We start from the raw sequence: 5000 nt of genomic DNA on the forward strand, positions 1-5000 counted from the left end.
ATCACAGCTTTTATGATTAAAACCTTGCCCTCAAAAGTCAGCTGTCGTAGTCCCCAAAAACCCAGTCTCTGTCTTACTGTCCCCAGGATCCCACTCCAGTTCCCACTCCCTCCTCCCTCCTGGTCAAACTTTACCCCCAGTACCCTTATGTCCGTCAGTTTAACTGTCAAAGGTAGTCTGGTCAAGTCTGGGTCTGCCCACGGTCCGAAGAATTGGGCCTCTGTCTTGTCTCTATTCAGTCTCGCCCCAGAGGCTCGTCCGTACCAGTCAGTCCTGTCCAGAGTCCTGTCGACGGATAAAAGGTCAGTGCATAAAATGTTGACGTCGTCCATGTAAAATACGCACTTGGCGGTCATCCCCCCACTCCCCGGGATACCCACCCCACTGATCCGTTGGTCCCTTCTCAAGACCTGTGCCAGTGGTTCAATGCAGGCCACGAACAGAAGAGGAGATAAAGGACAGCCCTGACGGACGCCGCAGTGTACTCCCACTGCTTTTGACAAATGCCCGTTTACAAGGATTTTGCTGGTGATATCCCCGTACAGCAGTCCCACCCAAGCTAAGAACCTGTCCGGGAAACCCATTTTTTGCAGTACCTTAAAGAGGTACTGGTGCGAGACCCGATCAAAGGCTTTTTCAAAATCTAAATTTAGGACTACAAGCCGCATATTTCTGTCTCTCGCATAACAGATGGCATCTCGGATCAGTATCAGGCTGTCCGTGATCTTCCTTCCGGGCACGGCACAGGTTTGGTCCGGGTGGATCACCTCCCCTAAAACAGAAGACATTCTGAGTGTTAAAACTTTGGTAAAAAGTTTACAATCAAAATTTAAAAGGGTAATCGGTCTCCAGTTTTTCAGGTCTGTCCTGTCGTTTTTCTTGTATAAAAGAGTCACGATCCCCACTCTAAAACTGTCGGGTAGTCTGTCGAGGTGTTCGAAGTCAGTAAAAACAGTCAAAAGTTCGTCGGCTAAAACATCCCAAAAGGTCAGATAAAACTCCAAAGGGAGGCCGTCCTCCCCCGGTGATTTACCCCTCTTAAAACGTTTCAGTCCTTGGTCGATTTCTGTCCTCGTCAGGTCTTTTCTCAGGTCGTCCGTGTTGGGTAAGGTCTTGTCAAGATATGTTAAAAGGTCCCCCATTGTTCCCTCGCACACGTCTTTTTCCCCAAACAGTTCCCCATAAAAGTCCTCGACCACTTCCTTTATTCCCTCTGTGTCTGTTTTTAAAACCCCGTCCTTGTTTTTCAATCCTGTCATAATCCTACCCTGGCTAACTATTTTCTTAAAAAAGTACCTAGTGCACTTCTCCCCCTCTTCTAATTCCCTTTCCTTACTTCTTAAAATAACCCCCTTGCTTCTCTGTTCTGCTAAAAATGCCATTTCCTTTTTAACTTCTTTAATTTCTTGGTTAAAATCAAAGCCCTGTTGGCGTAAGTTAAAATACCTTTCCAGTCGCTTTTGCAGTCCCACCATGCGTCTATCTTTTGCCTTGCTTTTTTCCTTTCCTATCTCTCTAAAGAAAGTCCTCGTCCTTCCCTTCACCATTTCCCACCACTGTGCTCGTGTGTCAAAAAAGTCCTGTAGCGTCTGCCACTGGCTGAACTGCTCTCTGTACTGGCTAACTACTCTATCATCTTCTAGCAGGGAGCAGTTCAATTTCCAGGGCCCTCTTCCCACAGTCACACCCGAGGTTAGTGAAAGGGTGCACGTCAGCATTACGTGATCTGAGAAGAAAGCAGGGGTTATTCTAGCATCAGTTGGGGGACAGTCCCGGGTAAACAGATAATCAATGCGAGAGGCTCTGGTGCCGTCACCACTGGTCCAGGTGAAGCCCTCCTCTCTTGGATGCAGGGTTTTAAAACAGTCCGTCAGTTTAAAATCCCTGCACAACCCTTGCAATAAAACACTTGACCTGTCTACCTTAAAATCCTCTCCTGCCCCTCTCCTGTCTGCTCTACTTAAAACACAATTAAAATCCCCACCCACCACTAGAGGATCCCTCCCTAGCATGTGGGACTGCAGGTCCTCTAAAAGTGCGCACCGGTCATGTTTGTCATTAAAACCATATACGTTTAGCACGTTAAAATCCCTCCCCATAAAAGTACAATTGGCTAAAAGAGCACGCCCACCTACCACCACCGTGCTCCCCTTCACCACCACCTGTGGGGTCTTGATTAAAATGGCAACACCGTCGTTCTTGTTAAAATTTGAGCCACTCCAAAGGGAGGGCCCGTGCTGCCACTTATCCTCCCATTTGCTGTAAGAGGATAAAAAGGGTAGACCACACTCCTGTAATAAAAACACATCTGAGTTAAACCTTTCTAAAAAGGATAAAACCGACTGTGCTCTCATTTCTGTTTTTACGCTCCTTACATTTATTGTGGTGATTTTAAAAGCCATAAAAGGGGTGAGTAAAAACAGTGCTAAAAGAAAAGGCATTGAACAGTTAAAAGGGGATTATTTTTCTGGTGATTTCTCTCTCTCCCTCCGGGGTAAAGGGGGGTGGAAGGGAGAGGAGGTTAAAACTGGGTTTAAAAAGGAGACTTGATTGGGGGAGTTGGAGGGGAAGGTTCTAAATTCTTCCTCCCCCTGGGAGCTCTCCCATTCCACCTTTCCTTTTTTCTCCTCGCCCTGTTCGGGGTCGGAGAGCTCCTCAGCATTTCTTTTACGTGGGGGGAGGTGTTCCTCCAGAATCTCCCCCCCCTCTCCCATGTCTCCCGACTCTGTCTCCCTGGTGCTTTCCGACACCGTCCCTATAATGTCTGACCCACTTGGGGAGCTTTCACTAAAGATCTCTCCAGAGCCGTCTTTCTCGGCCCTTTCTCCTTCAGGGGTCACATTAGTCTGGGGCAGGGGGGTTGGGGTGGGGAGGGTTTTGTCCTCTCCTCCCACTACTTCCACCACTGCTCCTTCCGCGCCCTCCACTACAGCCACCGGCTCCACCACTATCTCCTCCACCACCACCGGCTCCACCACTACCTCCTCCTCCACCACCACCGGCTCCTCCACTACCACCTCCTCCACCACCACCGGCTCCTCCACTACCACCTCGGCAACTGCCGCTTCGGCCCTCCGGCGCTCCGAAGCCCGGTCCGCGGCCGCCCACTCCCTCCTTCCGAACTTGGCCCTGTTGGCCCAGGAGGAGGGGCAGTCGCGGATGAGGTGGGACCGCTCGCCACAGAGGTTGCACGACCTTCCGTTCGTGCATTCCTCGTAGCGGTGGCCCACCTCCCGGCACTTCATGCAGACGACCTTTTGACAGGCGTCTGCCAGGTGGCCATGTTCACCACACTTACGGCACAGCTTGGGCTGGTCCTGGTAGTGAACATGGCCCCTGTTCTCTCCGAGGACTATGGTGGATGGGATGGCTTTCAACCCACCATAGCCCCCAGGGTCCTCCCTTTGCTGGACAGTGACCCTCCAGGCCCCTGTCCAGATCCCGTCAAGGTCTTTTACCTGGATAAGGGGCCCCTTTACGTTGCAGTACCTGTCCAGCCATACTGCAACGTCCTCCGGCTGTACGGTTTCGTTGTACATACGGACAATAACGGTTTTAATGCTATTGTCCGTCAGCTTGGTCACCTCGAACATTGCTGTGAGGGACCCCTGGGTGTTCAGGGAGTTCTGGAGTTTCCCCAGAACTCCCTCAGGAAGCTGGCGTTGGCAAAACTGACATCGAAGCCCTTCCTATAGGGGAGGGCTAGGATGCAGTTTACCTGCGCGGGGTGGAAACCGAGTTCTTTCTGGAGGAATTTTCTGGAGAAATCCAATCGGGATAACTCCATTATTTTCCCTCCCTTCTCCTTTAAAAGGAGGCGCACTGCATGGTGCCTCCTCATGCCAGCCTGTGCTGCTGACATGATGGAGGCCCACTCCCTTTACAACCCAACACCAGTGAAAAGGGGGGAGGGGAAGGGAAAAAAGGGGGAGGGGGTTTGGAAAGGGGGAGGGGCAAGTGAAGGGAGTGGGGGAAGGGTGAATGGAGTGGGGGAGGGGAGGTGGAGTTGGGGGAAGGGAAGTGGGGTTGGGGGAAGGGAAAGAAAAAAAGGGGGGAAAGTGTAGGACAACCAAGGGAGCTGGCAGGCTCAGCTAGGCTATGCTAAACAGGGCCTACCAGCACCCCGGAACACACAACAACTATCTAACACAGCACCAAGCTAATTTTGTTGACAATGGGAAGGGACACAAGGGGGGGGGTTGTTTTTTTGTTTTTCTAAATTATTTTTCTCACAAGGGGAAGGACACAAGGGGGAGACAAGGGTAAATGACACTAGACACAGGCTTGGAGGCTAGCAGGCCACACCAGCCGGACAGACTAAGCTTACCAGCTGGCAGGCCTACAAGCCAAGAGGCCTCACAACCACAAACACGGGGATATGGGGATAACAAAAGGAGACACACTAACGAGCGACACCTGCCAAAAACTTGGGGGCAATTAAGCTAGCAAGCCTCACCAGTAGGCCAGGCTAAGCTAGCAAACTAGCAGGCCAGCCAGCAAAAAGTCCCCCAGTTGGCAACAAAAAACAACAGAGGCTAGTCAGACAAACAGACAACAAACAAACAAACAAGCAAACAAAGCCTGCCTCGCCTGAAGAGCCAAGAGGCTAGCTGACCCAGCTAAAGCTAGCAGGCAACAAGCCAAAAGGCAACTCCGGCTAGCAGGCCACACCAAACTCAAAACAATAGGGAGAGCAAAGGGGGGGGAGGGTAGGATACAAGGGGGAGGAGAGATGCAAAACAGGACAACAAGGGAAAAGACTACAATTAAATAAAATAAGAAAAGAAAAGACCAGAGGGCCTTTTAAACTCACCCTACAGGTGCTGGTGCACCTGTAGCCCTCCACCAAAACCACCACCTAACCCAGGACAAAAAAAACAATGGTGAAACAATACAACAAAATGACAATAATTTTAAACAGAAATAAAAACACAATTTCCCGGGCGCCCTCCGGCCTACGATCGCTTCTCCGATCAAGTGCAGCACTGTCAAAGTAACTA

General features: G+C 50.7%; 1 protein-coding gene across 1 annotated transcript in view; it reads right to left on the reverse strand.

The window, feature by feature from the left end:
• Positions 1-5000, reverse strand: part of LOC127921093 (zinc finger CCHC domain-containing protein 3-like) — a 12615-nt gene that overhangs the window by 6832 nt on the left and 783 nt on the right. The window lies entirely within an intron of this gene.

Source organism: Oncorhynchus keta, unplaced genomic scaffold (assembly GCF_023373465.1).
Source record: "Oncorhynchus keta strain PuntledgeMale-10-30-2019 unplaced genomic scaffold, Oket_V2 Un_contig_21508_pilon_pilon, whole genome shotgun sequence".
NCBI lineage: Eukaryota > Metazoa > Chordata > Actinopteri > Salmoniformes > Salmonidae > Oncorhynchus > Oncorhynchus keta.